An 18,511-nucleotide genomic window follows, 5' to 3' on the forward strand; every position below is an offset into this window, starting at 1 on the left:
TCTGTTACTTCCAGATTCAATTTAGGAATGTTCTTTGGAGCTTTGCAGAGCTGTACACATGATTGCCTACCCTGTATATATCTTTAACTCCAAGAATTAGCCTGAAGTCTAACATATACGTGTTCATTAAAGTATATCCTTTTACAGTCCAGAATGGACTATATTATTCATGTCAACATTTCACTGCTCCTAGAATAGTGCAATTGCGCTGCATTATTCCACCCTGTGCATCATATTTTACTTACCTACAACCACCTAGCTCAGGGGTTCCCAACCTGGGGGTCGCTTGACCCTTTCTTGGGGGTCACCAGGTTGGGATTCCCCCTGCCTCCCCCTCTTCCCTGTGGGTGCCAGCGCTAGCGCCGGCAACCGCGAAGAGAAGGGGCCGGGGCCTCCTCTCCCCTTCTCCTCGCGGGTGCCACCAAAGGCACCCACAAGGAGAAGGGGACAGGGCCAGGGGCGCCGCTTCCTCTTCACTTCTTGCGGGTGCCAGGCACCCGCAGTTAAAGGGGACAAGCACAGGGCTGCAAGCCCCAGCGGCCTTTGCGGCCAGAAGTCCTGCCCCTTCTCTGCTGGTGGCCTCCCAACCAATCAGGGAGGCCGTGGGCGGGACTTTTGCCCACAATGAGGGTCACGGCCCAACAAAGGTTGGGAACTGCTGACCTAGCTAGTCCCTCTGCAAAAACAGCAGAATCTTGGTCATAGAATCATAGATTTGGAACTGACCTCATGGGCCAATGGGTCCAGCCCCCTGCTCAGTGCCCCTGCTACTAATCACTACATTGTCATCAAGATACTTGGAGACAGACTCCTATATAATCCATTCTAAATTTTTCTTTATGTTGCGGTCAGGCTGACTGGCCTATAGTTTCCTGGATCATCTTCTTGTTGTTGTTCTTCTTCTTTCTCTGCTGCTGCTGCTGCTTTTTGTCTTTTTTGACAAGGAGGATGATGTTTGTTCAGCTCCAGTCTTCTGGCCCCTCACCCATACTCCAGTATTTCTCAAAAGTAGTGGCAAGTGGTTTGGCAAATAAGCCAGCAAATTTCTTCCATACTCTAGGATGCATTTCATCTGGCCCTGCAGATCTGAACTTATGACAATTTATCAGTCTTCATTTGCAACCCAGATACTTAACAAAGGTATCTGCTGATGCATGGAAGCACACAGTCTTCTTTTTGGAGAAGAAAACTGGTATTGAGTAATTCTGCATTTCTACTGTAATCTCTTATCATTTTACAGTCCTTGCTGAGCAGTGGTCCCACCATTTCCTTCATCAGTTTCTTGCTTTGAACATATTGGGGGGGGAACCCTTTTGTTGCTTCCTTAGCCAGTCTCAGCTCATTTTGAGCTTTAGCTTTCCTTACACTATTCCTGCAAGCTTGGGCTGCACATCTGTAATGGTGATTTCAGTATCACAATGGCATAATTCAAAGACATACATATTAGGCTGGAATATCTATATGCAAAGGGATATTGTAGCATCTTTGAGACTGAAAGAAAGAATGAAGGAAGTTGGTAGCATAAGATGGCATCAGATGAAGTGGACTTTGTCTGCAAAAACTTATGCTACCAATTTCAATCTCAAAGGTGCTACAAAATTCCTTTGCACTATGGGATAAATTCTGGTAGATTAGGATCCAGTTTATCTGATGTGTGATGTGTTATGCTGAGCTGGCAGATACATATACAGGTAAGATGGCTGGGTCACAGGGAATTGTGATCACTGAGGATAGGAGATAAATGAAAAATGTACAGACAGAGATGCTTAGATAGATGTAGGGTCATTTACAGTGATCCTTTCCAGGATTTTGTGTTATCAGCAGTGGTCACTCTAATGATTCGGCATTAAATTTCAGCTTTCAGGAATTATCAGGGATCTTTTGCAGCAACAACAAACCTTCTGGAATTTCCTCGCAAGAGGCCCTGCTAACCCCTCTGCTCCTGCATTTTGATTAAAATATTCCCAAATCTACCATCTGTGTTCATAACAGGAGTGCATATTTTGTTTTAATAAGTACATGGTTTACATTGTGTCTTTCATCACTGTAACAATAAAACAAGTCCATATTAAAAACAGAAATAAAATACCAATGAAAACTGCAGAGGGTAGAACAGCAAAGGAGGCTGAAGGAGAAATATTTTTAAAAGGTGTGTTTGTATATGTGGAGGAAGGATGAGTCATTGATGATCTAGTCTAGAATAATGTGGCTATTGGCTTTGTTATTGTACCCCGATGGGCCAGCAGCCCCCTCATTGGCAGTGGAAACGCCTGCCACAGTTGCTGTTCCAAGGGTAATGGGAGAATTTGGAGGAAAGACTGAGTGAGGCATTGGTTCTGCAGGATCAAAGGTGCCCCAAAATGGCTATGCCTGCAAACAGGGTAGAAGACTGTACGAGAACTAGAACTGGAGTTGTTAATTTCTTTTTTCTTTTTTTCTTTTTTTTGCTTTGTGATAAGTAGAGTGTTATATCACAAGCTACTATGCAGAAGAAGAGCTGGTGTGGTGTAGAGATTTGACTGATGGACTGTTGACTCTGGAGGCCAGGACTTGACTCCCTGCTTAGCCATGGAAACCCACTGGCTGACCTTGGGCAAGTCACACACTTACTCTGTCTTAAAGGAAGGCAAAAGCAAAACTGCCCTGAATAAACCTTGCCAAGAAAACCCTGTGATAGGGTCACCTTAACATTTCCATAAACTACTTGAATGCACACAGGAAGAGCTACTATGCAAGGGAGAGAGAAAGTAAGGATGAGACTGGATTTGCAGCTGCATTGCTTCTCTAAGTATTAAATGACAAAGGATGGTTAAAGTCATGAAATCCCCATTTGCACACCTCCCATCAGGCTCACTCTTATAGCATGGTATATCAAGGCAATGCAAACAGTTTTACAGCCTATCGTAAAGAAATAACTTTTATCTGTAATGATATTATGGCAGGTGCAGGCCACTTTCCAGAGGGGTCACAACAACTTATGGATGAGCAGCACTATCAGTTCAGTTCCTGCCGCCAACAGAATTAAGTGACAATGGCCCCATACAGACAGGCCAAAATAAAGCTGCTTCGGGTCACTTTGGAGGTATGCTGTTTAAATAATGCATGCATACTAAGAGCCCGGAAGCCACCCCAAAGCCACGATCCAGTCCTAAGGACTGGTGCACAGCTTTGGTGCAGCTTCCGGACTCGTAGGACACATGCATCATGTAAACAGCATACCTCCAAAGTGACCCGAAGCAGCTTTATTTTGGCCTGTCTGTATCGGGCCAATGTTGTTGAGACCTTTTAGTGCTGGGAGCTTCCCATACCACAGAGCCCCAACATACACCATCTTGTTCCCTTCCCCTGATGGCACCGATTTTTGGTTCTGTAGTTCTATAAACAGCAGGAGCTGCAAAAGCTGATCCCCTGGGGGTTGCATGCTGCCCTCCCCCTGCGTTTTGGCTTACCTGATGCACCAGCCAGTTACTTGGTATCTCAGGACGCCCTCGACCATGCAATACAATATCTCTCATGACTTCCATGCATGGCTGTTCCCGGATCTTTGCTCCAAATGGTAGCTCATAATTCTTAACCTCTATAAGAAAGCAGTGTAGGTATACATCAGAGGCAAAATACATACTCATTGTCTGCTGCTTGGCTGAATAGTTAATGAAACAGCAGAAGAAAGCTGTGAATACAAAGCAGAATAAGACCCAACATAAAAACAATCATGGACAAAAGCAGCAGTATCAAAAGGATGTGGTGGAATCACAGCCTCATCATTGTCATTAGTATTTGCTTCTGAGTTAATATTGTCTAATTTAAATCCTACTTATCCCAGTGCCAACTCTACCTAGACATGGTGGGAACTGAATGTGGGACCTTTTTATTTCAAATGTCTACTATATCACTGAGCCTAGAGCCTTTCCCCAAAGCCCAGAGTTAGAATCGGCACCACCAGCCAAAACCATATTGGTTGGTATTCTTCAGCAGCAAGCTTGGTATTATTTAATGCTGCGAAGAAATATAGAGAAGTCTTTTAAGCCATCATTGTTAACATCATCAATGGAGTCTACATTCTTGACATTCTAAATAGTTACTTCAAGCATCATGGTACTTTGATACTTAGTATTATATAAAGTGAAGAGCAGTCTCTTAGCAATGTTCCTTTTAATATGATGACGCTGTAACAATTATTTCCTAGTGAAAATGCAATACTTGGCCTCTGGCAGCCATGTGTGTATTATACTGAGCCAGACCATTGGTCAGTCATTCCCTATGCGGTTTGCTTGGGCTGGAAAAGGAGTGGGTTTTTTGAGTCCTTGGACTGATTCAAAATACTGTGTCTGGGACTTATTACATTTGGGTAATGCATTCAGTTTTGAGGGTCACCTGTGATGGAATGGGAGTTAGAGGCCACAAACAAACAGCAATCCTGATAAGAGCAATCTATATAAAGATACCTGGAAGTGTGAGCAGAAAATAAAATGGGTGGAAGTGAGAATTTGGAAAAAGCAGCAGAGGGTCAAACAACCTTTGGGGGCTGCAATGACCACCTGGAAAGCCATGGGTTGTGCACCCCTGCAGTAAAGTATGTTCATTCTCTTCTCCCAGTAGCTTGTAGAAATAGCCATCTTTACATGGCCAAAGAGGAGTTGAATTTAAACTCCCATCTGACCTAAACAAGGCTAGTGATTCTGGAGGATGGGAGTTGTAGTCTAATAATATTTGGAAGGCAGACACTGGCTCTCCAAGGGTGTATAAAGAAGCAGGACCTGGAAGACAGATACTGCTGAGAGAATCTTACCTCCTATAACATCACACCTGGAGGCTATCTCCCATAAAACCAAAGCCATCGAATAGACATCCATTTGTTTGAAGGACTCCAGATCTTCAAGATTCACTCTGGATTCCAAGACTTCAGGAGCCATATATCTGGCAGTACCCACCTAGCCATAAATTGAGTAGGTATTAGAAGATCTGTGCGTATGACATAGAAACCACATTGCTTCCAATTTAAAAGGAGGCTACAATGCTTTACAATATCCATGATATAAATAGGACTTTATATTAGAGATTATTTCCTTTAAAGACTTTGGAGATAAGTGTGGGCTTTTTTACATTTCCAAAAACCATAAGATACAAAATTGTTCCATCCTTTTTATCTCCAGTGTATGATAGCTGGGAATGCTTTTAACATGCCCTTGATGGGGTGGCTGTCTTGGTATTACACTAAAGTGCTATAACATCCAAAATCCACAACACAGTGTTTTGTGGATTTGGATGTTATTCTATTTTGATAAGAGTTCAGACTGCTCTTATATAGGGTTTTCAGACTAAAAAGTGGAGACTACTTTTATAGCTTTAATGGTTTTGTAGAAGATGGAATTTCAGAAGGTGTTGCCTGCTACCTGGTTGCATGACAAGCAACATCTGATGAAATTCATTCTTCCATGCAACCATTTCAGTTATAGCAGCCCTCTCCAGTTTTCAGTTTGGCAACCTGACTCTTATAAACTATCACTACCTGATAGGATTGCCAGATGAAATAATGGGCAGAGCTCTTCTAACTTTAATGGTTACATGGATGAAGGAATTTCAGTAGGTATTGCTTGCATGGAATTCCTTCTTCTATACAGCTACTAAAGTTATAGGAGCTCTGTCCTTTATTTTGCCTGGCAACTCTACCTTCTGAAGAATGGTCACTTGGGATCTAGATTAAGGTCCAAATTAGATGTCAGACAGAAATGAGAGCATCTTTTTTTCTCAACCACCACATTCCTTCCTGGTTTTGTTCTAAGAAAAAATGTCTTGGACAGCTGTGAGTATGAACAATGTATGCTGGTAATACTGTATTAGGCTGTCTATATATATATATTTTCACCCAAAGTATTGTTGTTGTGTGTCATGAAGCCATTTCCGATTTGTGGCAACCCTAAGACAAAACTATCACAGGATTTTCTGGGTCTGAGACAATGTGACTTACCCAAGATTACCCAGTGGGTTTCCATGACACAACATGGAACTAAACCTTGGTTTCAAAGTCCTATGCTCAAACTACTACATCACCTTGGTTCTAATAATGACAAAATACCCAGTAATGGTAAAATAAACCCTATTTTTCTTTTAGAGAAAAATCTAGGGCTATTTTATTTTCAGAAAGAGCCAGCATTGGTAGGGCTCAAAAATCTCCCCTAAGATGTTTTTTTAAAATATTTACTATTTATTATTAAGTAAATAGCTATGTTTCAGAGGAAGGAACTGGCAAAAACCACCTCTGAGTATTCCTTGTCTAAGAACAAATTGAAATTTAACCCATAAAAGACAGAGGTGCTCCTGATCATCCAGAAGGCAGATCAGGGACTAGGAATTCAGCCTGTTCTTGATGGAGTTACATTCTCTCTTAAGACATAGGTTTGCAGTTTGGTTGTACTTCTGGACTCAGCTTTGAACCTGAAAGTGCAGGTTTCTGCAGTGACCAGGAGTGCTTTTGCACATTTAAAGCTTGCATCCATTTCTTGAGACGCTGAGTCTGCCCACATTGGTACATGCCTTACAGTTACATCGTTTTTGGACTACTGTAACACACTGTAGATAGGGCTGCCTTTGAAGAGTGTTTGGAAACATCAACTAATTCAGCAGGTTATCGGACCCACACTACTCCCCTTTTGAAACAGCTTCATTGGCTCCCAGTTTGTTTCCAGGAACAATTCAAAGTGCTGGGTATGACATATAAATCCTTTTATGACTCACATCCAGGCTATCTGGCATGTCGTATGAACTAGCCCGGGCTCTGAGAGCATCAGAAGAGGCCCTTCTCAGTCCCACCACTGCCACAAGCACAACTGGAGGGGATGTGCAAGAGAGGGCCTTGGTGGCTGCTCCTAGACTCAGAAACTTCCTTCCCAGAATGGCCTCTTCCCTGCTGTCCTTCCATCAGCAGGCAAAACCCTTTTTATTATGACAGGCTTTTAATACATTTTGTCTTTTTTTTTTTAAAAAAAAAGAACAGGCTGGGGAGTGTTGTATTGTTTTAAAATAAACTGTTTTTAATAGCCTTTTAATCTTTTAAATTGCAGTTTGCAGTTTAGTTGTACTTCTGGAGTTTTAACTAGAGATTTGTTTTAATACTGTAACTACAGTCACCCCTCCAAGTCCCTGGACTTGAAAATCCACGGAGGGGCAACTGCCATTAATCTTAATGGGGGTGCACCTGCTGTGTGCACCCCACATGCACGTACCCCATTCAAGCCTATGGGGCTTGAATATGCATGAGATTGGGTGGGGTGTCCAGAACAGATCCCTGTGAGTTCCAAGGGGTGACTGTAGTTTAATTCTCTTTTAATATACACGTTTGTATGTTTTTAACTGTTTTGCTCTTTTTAACTGTATTGAGTCCCAATTTTGGGAGAAAGGTGGGATACAAATATAATAATAACCAGCATGGGAGTAAGAACCAGTGGTGTCACCTCACCCTTTCCAGCATGTGTGACTGGGGGTGATTAAGGCCCTTCCACTTTGTATCAAGCAGATTTAACTGCTTTTCTGGCTTAATTGCACAGCACTCACCTGTCCACTATTAGCAAACTCATCCACTGTTAAGGATGGATCCAGCCTCAAAGCTATTCCAAAATCACAGAGCACGCATTCCTGCCCACTTTTCATTAGGATGTTTGTGCTTTTGATATCCCGGTGGGCAATGGGGATCTTTGGACAGCCACAAGCAGTATAGTCACTGTGCAAGTGGGCCACGCCATTCACAAGGGACCCGGCTATCTTTTGCAAGTCCCTCCAGCTCAGAATATTGCTTGACAAATAATCCTTGAGGTTCCCTTGACTGTGATAGGCCGTGATGAGCCAATATTCTTTCTGAAGGCCCAAGTGTCTCTCCTCTGCTGTGAGGAACTGAAGAATGCTGTCATGCTTAAGGCTGGCATCACTGAAGATATGACTTTCATTTCTCCATGAAGCATACTCCTCACAAGGAAAAATCTTGACTGCCACTGTCTCATACTGGTCACCTGAAGAGGCAGACTTCAGTTTTGCTCTCCACACCTCTGCAAACCGCCCTTTCCCCACTCTCTCGTCAAGCTCGACGGGCAAGAGTTCAGTGCTATGGTTGATATTGTTAGCACAAGCCAAGCGTACTGCAGGGTGGTTGTCTACACTGACAGATGGCATCTCTTCATAGCCGGTGGCTCTGCTTGATTCAGGCAGAGTGTGGCACTGTGTTTGTTTCTGGGGCCATTCTTTGGATCTCCTTCTCTGTCGATGGGTTCGGCAGAGGTAAAATATCGCTATTATCATGATGGCGACAAGCAGTGGAGGCAACAGGCTGATGGCTGCCACAGGAATTATCTCCTTGCTTTGTAACATGGAATATCCTATAGTGAAAGAAGAGGTGGAAAAACAATACATTACAAGATTGTTTCTGCATAAAGATATGAGTTAATATGAAGGGCTTCTTTTCTGTGTGAACTCATTATGACAAGAATGCACTCGGACTCATATATTTAATATATGCACTTATATAGATGAAAGATTTGCAGGTTTGTGGTAAGTCAGTATGGCATGTTTTTCTATTGGAACACCTTTTACGATATAAATAATGTTCCAGCTCACTTTTCTTGCTCTTTTGAATTCAGATTTCATTTCCTTTGATTTATTAAATGATTGCTTTAATTTTTTTTAAAAAAGAAAAGCCTGCCAAAGCCATTCCAGTGGAACCCATTATTGCCCTTTGCAGACATAGAGCAAGAGATAACCATTGCTGCAATTAATAAACCTGGAATCCTCTGTGGTTTACTATATGCAGTTTTTACTTTCACCCAAGGATGGGTAAGAAAAGTCTACTGAAATTAGAAAATTGGCCAATTAATCTTTCCCAAGCTCTATGATTGCTCAAGACAAGAGGCAGAAAGTAGCACTTCTCAGCAGTAAATGAGGGAATAGGAAATTCCTTCCCCACAACAGGACAAGCCAGTACCACTACAACAAAGCCAAGCATAGTCATCTATATACTTGCACTTTAGCCATGTTCTCACAGTGACCAGCCACCAGAGGCCTATGGAAAAGACCCAGCAGGACATGAATGCAATAACCAAGAGCAGGGGTAGGCAACCTGCGGCCTGCGGGCCGGCAAGGCCTTGGGACCGGCCCCAGCCCGGTCCTGCCGCCGATTGCCGCTGGAGCCTTTGGCCTCTTGCACGGGGGCACGGGGACTTTGGCCTATCAGGAGAAGGTGGGCATGGGGGGGCAAGCGGCAGGCAAGGGGGGCAAGTGGCGGGCAAGGGGGCAATTGTCTATAGAAGCCTCCGAAACATGCATTTGTATTAACATTTTTTTTAAAATCAGCAAAAAATTTTGCATGTCCTCCACTTTTGGAGGAGTAGTCGCTTTTGGGAAATGTCTGCTTTCTGCGTCTAGTCTAGTGGCTCTGCTGGCTAAGTGGGAAAGAAAGTCTCCTCCATCCTGCCTAGCCAGCAACTCCAGTAGATATGGAAAGACAGCTGGACCACTGGAGCAGCCCACCTCCACCAGCGGCCTCTGACTTGAAAAGAAAGGGGGGGCTAAAAATGATCTATGCCAGGCATCAAATGTACTAGGCACACCACTTGCAATAGCACCATCCTGCCCCTAGCAATTTGTATACAGAAACATACTGCCTCTACTACCCTGGTGGTACTATATAGCTTTCACATCTCTTCCAATATTTTACAGATGAAAATTGGGGCACTTGAGGCCAAGCAAGATTAGAATGTGGACAAGATAGCAAAAGTTATTAATGAAGAAGAACATACAAGCAAGGAGAGGCTCCTCTCCTCTTATTTTCCTTGTCTCCCTGCTGATTTAACTGGATGCAACCTACTTTTGCACTTTGAACACAGTTTGCAGTGTTTGAAGTAAGCTGTGGACAAAGGGAGGAAGGAAGTAGAAGGAGAGAGAAACTGGGACATTTTAAAAGAAGCTGAAAAAGTTGGACAGAGAATTAATTGGGACTGTCCCCATTAAACTGGGACATTTGGAGGATGTGCCTTCATGGCTAGTAGCCATTAATAGCCTTACTCTTCAGTGAACTTATTTGTGAAATCTGATCTGGAAAAGAGTCATAATTCAGGAACAAAGCACATGTTTGATTTATTTTATAAATGACTTTGAGTACAATATGGAAGGGAAAATATGTGGGGCAATTACAAATAAATGACTGTGTAGGAGGCACTGGAGTTTGTTCCAGATATGTGGCATAATACACGTGTGGCAGCTGGAATGAGTCTCTTCAACAAAAGGAACTTTGAGTGCTGTTGCCAATCAGAATATTACACATAGCAATCTGATTCAGCATGAAGTAGCTTCATATGAAAGTCAGGCATGACTGAGCCAAGTCTTTCTGCTGATGGAAAGTAATCATCTTTACAAAAACTCAGCTCCTAGATTATGAATGCTGAAACTCATGAGAACAGGCATGGAAATTGCTGGTAACTCATTTTCTACAGGCCTTTTGAAAATAGAAATGGCTAGGCTATTAATGATCAGATTCCCCTAAAGAAAGCATACTAAATAAAAATGAGCCCACTTGGGGTGCATTCCTTCATGTGTGTTCCCAAGGTGGCTTGCAGGGCGGAGGTATGTACAATTAAAAATAATATGCCCCACAAACTACCACAACAAACTGAAACACCAACATTCAAACCTGAACTGCTCTGAGTCTGAAGTGCAAACATCAGCAGTCTTTAAAAGCCTGTGAACATATCAATATGCTTTTCCAGGCATTTAGCTAAAACTGCTAATGGTACCATGTGGACCAGGGAAGGCATTCCAAAGATACTAAAAAGGTTCTGTCCAGGTGCTGCCTGTTGCCACCTTCAGCATCAGATAAACAGCTCAGATAGCAATCTGATTAGAGGTGGGCAGATTGGTGCAGGAGCGCATGGTCTGACAGCCATTTGATTTCTGGCCTATGCAAATCTTTAACGTTTTAGATCAGTGCTTTGGACCAAGTTTAGAAACATGATAGGAGCCTCTGGCATGATCTCTTTGCCCCACTGTGAAACAATATATGCAGCTTCTCCACTGCTAGTTGCAGAATTAAAATGAAAAACCATTTTGGAGAAGATTCTTGGCCAAATGTAACAGCTGAGGGAGAGAAGTTCAAGAACTATCCCCTGAACCAAAAAGCCTGGCTGTTATGACCTCAGTGGGCATAGCCTGCAATTCAGATACTGGAAAAAGAAACCCAAAGCACTTCGTTGTTTTATTTGGCAGTTTCTGAAAAAAGAAAAGAAAAAGTGCTCTAGCTAACTTCTGCTAAACTGTGAATGTTTCTAAAATAGACATTGAGTTCAAACCACAAAATCAGCCTCAAATGATATAATTTAGTTTGTTTTGGAAAGTGTGAGGCCTGACTATCTCCTCCTCCTCCTCCTCCTTTTCTAATGGATTTACCTGATGGGTATGACAACATCACTGAAGCTGTGAAATCCAGTGGAAAGCAGAATGTTTTCAGAGCATTTTCCAGGTGTCGTGCAGAAGCACGGAGGCTAATGACTGTGTACATAGCTCCCACAAGCTGCTTAAGTATGTTGCTCCCCACCCTGCATTGCAAAGTCATCAGTATGTAGCAGGGAAATGAGCCTGAAGGCTACCAGGCAGGCAGTCATTTTCTCTGAAAACAACTGCTGAAATTTAAAGAAAAGGAAACCATAATCTCATGTTTCTCACTAGATCCAAGTGCTGTCTCAGCCAGAAATGAATTGGTTCTGCATGAGCAGAGGAGGGGTGATAGATGAAATGAGAGGGCACCTAAACATTTCTTGGTAGTTACCTTTTTGGATCTATCAATATATTCCACACTGGCTAGCCTCTCAATTTATGCTACCTCTCAGTCCCTTTTCCTTGATCCTGGACCACTGTCAAAAAGTTATAGGAGAGGAAGTAACACATTCTGAATATAACAAATTTCTTTCTGGATTTCAAAGATGATTGCAGAGCTACACCAGCAGCAAATGCATTTGCATATTCCTAAATCTAAACTATGGTTCTAAGATGTGACACAGTGGTTGAAGACTGTAGGGCTGGACCTGAGAGATCAGATAGTGTACCTGCACTACACTGTTACATCACTTTCACTCCATGGCATTCTCAGATTTATAGTCTTTTATCTGAAGCATCATTACAAGTTAACCAATGATATGGAAGCTGATGATGGGATTAATAGAAGAATCTTAAAAGCAGAGAGTGTTGCGGGACTTAGGACATTCAGATTCATGTCTACACTAAGCCACACTGGATCACAAAGATCACATTGGATCATATTGGCTAAATTTGGTGTGTAAGGTGCGGTACGTACTGCCCCAAAAAGATGGCCTGGAGACATCCGTTTTTCTTCTGAAGGGACGCTGCAGCAGCCAAACCAAGCAGTATCCCTCCAGAGTAAAAAGAACCTGCGAAAAGCAGGTTCTTTCTAAGGTGCCCAGCACAAGTCATGAGTGCGCCATTGGCACACTGGTGACGTAAGTGAAGGGCAGCGACGTCTGTACGCTGCATGTCACTTATGTCAAGATGATGGCCCCCATAAGGATGGGAGACTGTCATTAGGCTGCCACCGTGATGTGCTAGGGTTCCGGAGCATGCGGTTGCTGCGTACTTTGGAACCCTAGTATTGGCGGCGGCATGCCGCTTTTGGCCCATTTGTCTTGGGCCAAAGTTAAGCTTTTTAAAAAACATGGGCCCCTTCAGAATATACAATAAAATGAGAGAAGGATAATTATCCCATTTTCTGCTAGTATGAAACCATGTGTCTTTGGCTCGCTCTCCTTTAACAATCAACCGTTAGTAGCCATTTCATCAGGCTATCTGAATTATTCCACCAGTTGATAATTGTGAGAATAGTATCTTTAAGAGCTACTGGTTTAGGGTTTTTTCCTCCCCTATTTCTACCCCCTTGTTCGTTGAAAGTCTGGGCCGGAGAATTGTAGTTCAGAACACAATTCACACTTGAGCCTTGCAATCTTTTGTATGTTCACATGTGCACCAGACACTCGCACACTTTAAGTGCACCTCATGTAAAGTGCCTCAGTTTGAAAGGCTATTGATTATTTTGTTAATATTACTTTTACCACACCCTTCAGACAATAAATATATAAAATGGCTTCTAAAATAGTTTGGGCTGAGAAAGAGAGAGAGAGATCTGCTTGAAACTTGTGTTTCTCTCAGTAGAGCAGGCCCTCCATTAGGGCAGCAGAACTGGGGAGAGACATCTAATTTCTACATGTTGTTGCTTCCCCCACATGGCCCAGCCTGGTGTTTTATTGTTTTTATATATTTGCTTGACAAGCAAGCTTTCAGTGGAATGTTTTGGGAGGTGGGGGTTGTGCCATCTCTGTTTTTAAAGTATAGCAGGAAATGGATTCCGTTCCTTGCAAAAGTCTAACATATGATAAAATCAACACAGAAAGCTATGGTAAATCTCAGAAGGCTGAACATTTATCTACAACTAGTGCTTAGAAATTCCAGAGCTTGAATTCTATTGGTAGGGCTGGAATAGTCCCATTGAACCCTTTCTTGGATGGCAAATCCAATTGTCCTGATTTGACAGGGACAGTCCTAATTAATTCTCTGTCATCCCGCTTTCTCAGCTGTTTTTAAAATGTCCCATTTTCTCTCTTCTCCTACCACAGTCCCCCTTTGTCTTGGCTTGCATCTTTTGTTGAAAACTGAGTTCAAAGTGCACAATTACTACAGTTTCCACTCCTTTAACTCAGCAGTTGAGAGAGGAGAGGAAGGGGTAAAAACTTGCCCTTCCAAGTAGGCTCAGGCCAAAACAAATTGCAGCAGCACCTTCTAGCTTGTCTGTTCTTCCTCTTTCATAACTTTTGCCATATTGACTGTATTATGATTTTGCTTGGCCATATGTGTCTCACTTTTCATCTGTAATGAACATGTAAACCAGCTATCTTGGGCCCTGGCTGGGGTGTAAATAAGACAGTTGTACTGATAATGATGCAAATCCCCATGGTTAGGCCTTGGATTAAACCTCGCCCAGAATAGTCTTCTGAGTGCCTTTGGGATTGGGAGTAAATAATGGCAGTGGTAATGATAATCAGGTAAATCCCCTTTGATTTGGTGTTATTGTTAACTGTCGTGATGTCACCTGCCTCTCCCAGAAACACCAGGGACCAGCAGAGAGACTCTGGAGGCACAGGAGCCCAGCTGTTCCCCCCCCCCCATGGTCCTAGAATGTAATGTTTTAAGATTGTGTATTGTTTATATTGTTTTTAGAATTGGGAAGGGGGATTGAGAATGGGGATTGTTTTCTATTTTACTTGTTTTGTTCAGTTATTGCTATGTAATTTGCTTTGTTAATTTTATTGCTACTGTGAATTGCTATGTATTTTTTGCTATTTGTTGCTATTGTGAATTGCTTCGTTATTTTATTGTTATTGTTTATTTGCTTTGTACTTTCTTTATTGTTGTAACCCGCTTTGATTCCTTGTGATTGGGTGGGCTATAAATAAATCCTTCTTCTTCTTCTTCTTCTTCTTATTATTATTATTATTATTATGGCAACTCTATGAATGCAAGACCTCCAAGTCACCCTATCCCCAACAGCCCTACTCATGTCTTGCAGACTCAGGACCATGGCTTCTTTGATTGAGTCAATCCACCTGGAATGTAGTCTTCCTCTTTTCCGACTGTGTTCTACCTTACCAAGCATTATCATCTTTTCTCAAGGGATGTCTTCTCATGATATATCCAAAATACAATGGTCTCAGTTTAGTCATCTTGGCTTCTGGGGAGAGTTCAGGCTTGGTTTGATTTAGGACCCATTAATTAGTCTTTTCAGCAGTCCGCTGTATCTGTAGAACTCTCCTCCAGCACCACATTTCAAATGAGTTGATTTTCTTCCTAGCAGCTTCTTTCGCTGTCCAACTTTCACAGCCATAGAAATAAGAAATACAATGCATGGACAATCCTAATTTTAGTATTCAATTATAATCCAAGGCCTTGGATTATGCATCTCCCAGATTCTTCTTCTAAATGCCTTTGACACTGTTGTCACTCTTGAATCCTATCAGTAGTCCTGGAGTAGGCCCAATGAACCATTTGTTGAATGGTAAATCTGACTGGACTCCTATTTCTGGAGAAAAGGTTATTCTGAGACTGCAAACAAGGCATCCAGTGTTGATCATGTGGTTGGGTACCTTGTTGTGATCTCATAGGGAGCTGTGAGGGTGGGTGGCTCATTTGGCCCACGGAGACATGCCCAAAGGCACTTTGAAGTAAAGCATTCTGAGCCCCAGGATTCACTTTTGGTCCTGGACCTGAACTCATAGTTCTTCCACACAAAAATCCCCTCCTAGTTTGGCACAAGATCTCTCTGGCTGAGAATTCAAAGTACCCTTCCCTAAACAATAAATACCAGAATTCCTAGGATGCAGCCATGACAGTTAAATGGAATCATAGTGTTACAACTGTATAGTGTGAAAGAGCCCCTGAATAGTGTTGATCACACAAGCATCACAGCAGTGTAAGTGAGTATATGGGAATCCTTTTGCTGCTATCACAACTAAAACTACTGGGATGAGAAACTCTTACAAAACTACTTCAAATTACTTATAGAAATTAAACCATACTACTAAAAACGATGAATTGGTGCCATGGGTGCTGAATAACATTGAATGTGAGTATTTTGCAGGATTTGGAGCTTGGTCATAAGAAAATAAATGGTGGCCTTCACATTATTACCATCATAGATGTTTTGTATGATACAGAATCTGGTGACCTGTTGCTTTTTTATCCAATTACTGTGCAAAAAGTCTTATAAATAATTTGTTTGACCCAACAAGTCACCCTATATCACATCTCCATCATTGGGAAGATTTTCTCTTAGATATGCACTGTTGTTTTCTGAGGCAAAAGGTGTTGTTTCTATGCAGTTCAAAATGATCCCAGAAGACTGTCACACGAGGTGTCTAAAGTGTTGCAATCACATTTTTGAAGCACACAGAAACCTATCAACATTGAAGCAATTCCTACTGCTTCACTACCAGTATAGTGGTGCATGTTCTTTCCATACTGCCCCACTTTTGCTTCCTTCCCATTATTGCTCGACTTAAGACTTACAGATCTGGGGCAGGGGGAAGGGGGGGACAGGGATGGGAATGATAATCAGTCAGGGTTGTGTGGGTGGTAAAACGCATGGGAGAAGAGGAGGCAGAGGTGGGAACGACAGTGGGGGAAATAGCACCAGGGTTGCTTGGAGATAGCAGTCAGGAAGGGAAAAGAAGAAGACTACGACCACATGGCTGGCCAGTCCTCCTTGTCAATGGCATTTCTAGGGGGCAGGGGGACCACACCATGTGACACCATGTAAATACATCATGAGTTTGTGCTAGATTTGACATTATGTATGCTACATAGATACATTTGGGGAGTATATGAGAGAAAGCCTTCTTGGTGCTTGCTCCCAAAATATGGAATTCCTTGTCATGGGAAGCTAAGTTGTTCCCTTGTCTGCTTTCTTCCCACTGGCAAAGACTTTTCTATTTACCCAAGACTTTGACAGTTAACTGTCTGTCACATAAGGTCTTTTAATTGGGCTATGTTGTATTTGCATATTTTATCATGATCATTATGTTTTAATGGCTTTTTCAAAACCTCTATGAATTCATGTTTTAATATTTTTAAAAATTAAAATTTTATATTCTCTACTGTTTTAACTGTATTTTGTTTAACTAAATTGTAAGCTGCCTTTGGTCCCATATTGGGAGAAGGGTGGGATATAAATAAGTTAGATAGAAAGATGGATGGATGGATGGATGGGGTATGTTCCTCTTTGGTACATTTTGAGGCAATAAAGGCTAAAACTGTATCAGCCCTGTTTATTTATGCATGAACTTCCAGCTAATTGTAAGACTCACCATTTGTATGATTTTCAAATATAAGTTTGTCATTGCACTCCTGTTCATCTACACAGCCACAGATGTAAAATATCCCATCCTCATTGTGCTGACGGACCATCACACACTGGGAGGTGTTATACTTGGGAACCATGACATTTTCCACTGGCAGTTGTGGGTTGTGACAGAGTGTACTCACTCTAACACTCTCATTGTCTTGTTTCCTGAAATGCACAAGGTTTTTTTATTATTTTTTTTAAATGGTAAAGAGGAGAGATATATTAGAGATGGCCAATCTTGTAGCTCTACGCAAGTTGCCTAATGAGGGAAAGGCAGGATATTTTTTTTTTAAAAAATGAATAAATAAACAAATGCATAAATAGCTAATAAGATAGATTTATAGATGATAGGCACTGCACTCCATGTATTGACAGACATCCTTAGACTCCAGGGAAGTAGGAGTATAATAAGTTTTGGAGTATATCAATAACTATTTTCTCATTCATGTTAATAGTTAGATGGTACACTTTGTCTGTTGGGTGAGATGCCTTTTCTGCTCACCATATAGACACACAGATTTCTTCGGGTTTCTCACAATAGGAGCTTAAGCCACAGTTGCTGTAGCACACCTGGTCTTCACAGACTGGATAGGTATTATCACACCACTTACAAACGTTGGTCTTCACATTACGTCCTGTTTGGCTGTTGCATGCTGTGAATAGAAAATCAAACACAAAGAACACATTGAAACATTTTGAATTCATGCTTTTGTGTACTTTATCCATTTGCTAAGTTTACAGATTTCTTTTAAGTTAGGAATGAGGAATTTGTGGTTCGCAAGATATTTTTGGAGTCAAAGCCCTATCAGCCTTAGCACAACCAGTGCTGCGGAATGACAAGAGTTTACTGTACTACAGCAACATATTCCCTGTCCCGATAGTTCACACTTTTTGTCTTGGCTATTAGTAAATATGTTATCAGACAGTAATTTAATGTGTTGTTTACAAAGAAATAACTTCAAACACTATATCACTATGCAGGCGGTCACTTGTTCCCATGTAGGGCTAAAATAGGGCTGCAGAAGTAGGCATTCACATATAGCCTTGCCCTTTAAATTCCATGCTGCATGCCTGACAATTCTTTGAGGACTGAGCTTGTTGAACTACAACCCAAAGGTTATCCCCATGCCCTCCAGCAACATGTGGAGGGAATGGGTTCTCTTGCCTTATAGGAGCCTTCATTGAAAGTGCACCCTGCTCCCAAAATACAATAGTATGCCTCTCTAGAGGCACAGTGAGAGGCACATCTATCTCTGTTAAATTTCTGGAAAGGATGCAAGCAAACCTCCCTGCATGAAGTCATAGGCTTTCACAGCCATTGTCCATAGTTTTCTGTGGGATTTCCAGGCTATGTGGCCACATTCTTGAAGAATTTATTCTTCCAGACAATGGATTGCTAATTAAATAGACACACATATCCTCCCACCCTGAGACCTTGCCATTCAACAACAGACCAAGACACAGATTAACATGTAAATCACATCCTCCCAACCAAGGGTCTCTCAAGTATATATACCCTGCATGCTTCTATGCCACCACCCTCTGAAGATGCCAGCCACAGATACAGGCAAA

General features: G+C 42.0%; 1 pseudogene; it reads right to left on the bottom strand.

Annotated features, from left to right (window-relative positions):
* Positions 1 to 18,511, bottom strand: part of LOC121926025 — a 52,534-nt pseudogene that overhangs the window by 4,686 nt on the left and 29,337 nt on the right.

Source organism: Sceloporus undulatus, chromosome 1 (assembly GCF_019175285.1).
Source record: "Sceloporus undulatus isolate JIND9_A2432 ecotype Alabama chromosome 1, SceUnd_v1.1, whole genome shotgun sequence".
Classification (NCBI taxonomy): domain Eukaryota; kingdom Metazoa; phylum Chordata; class Lepidosauria; order Squamata; family Phrynosomatidae; genus Sceloporus; species Sceloporus undulatus.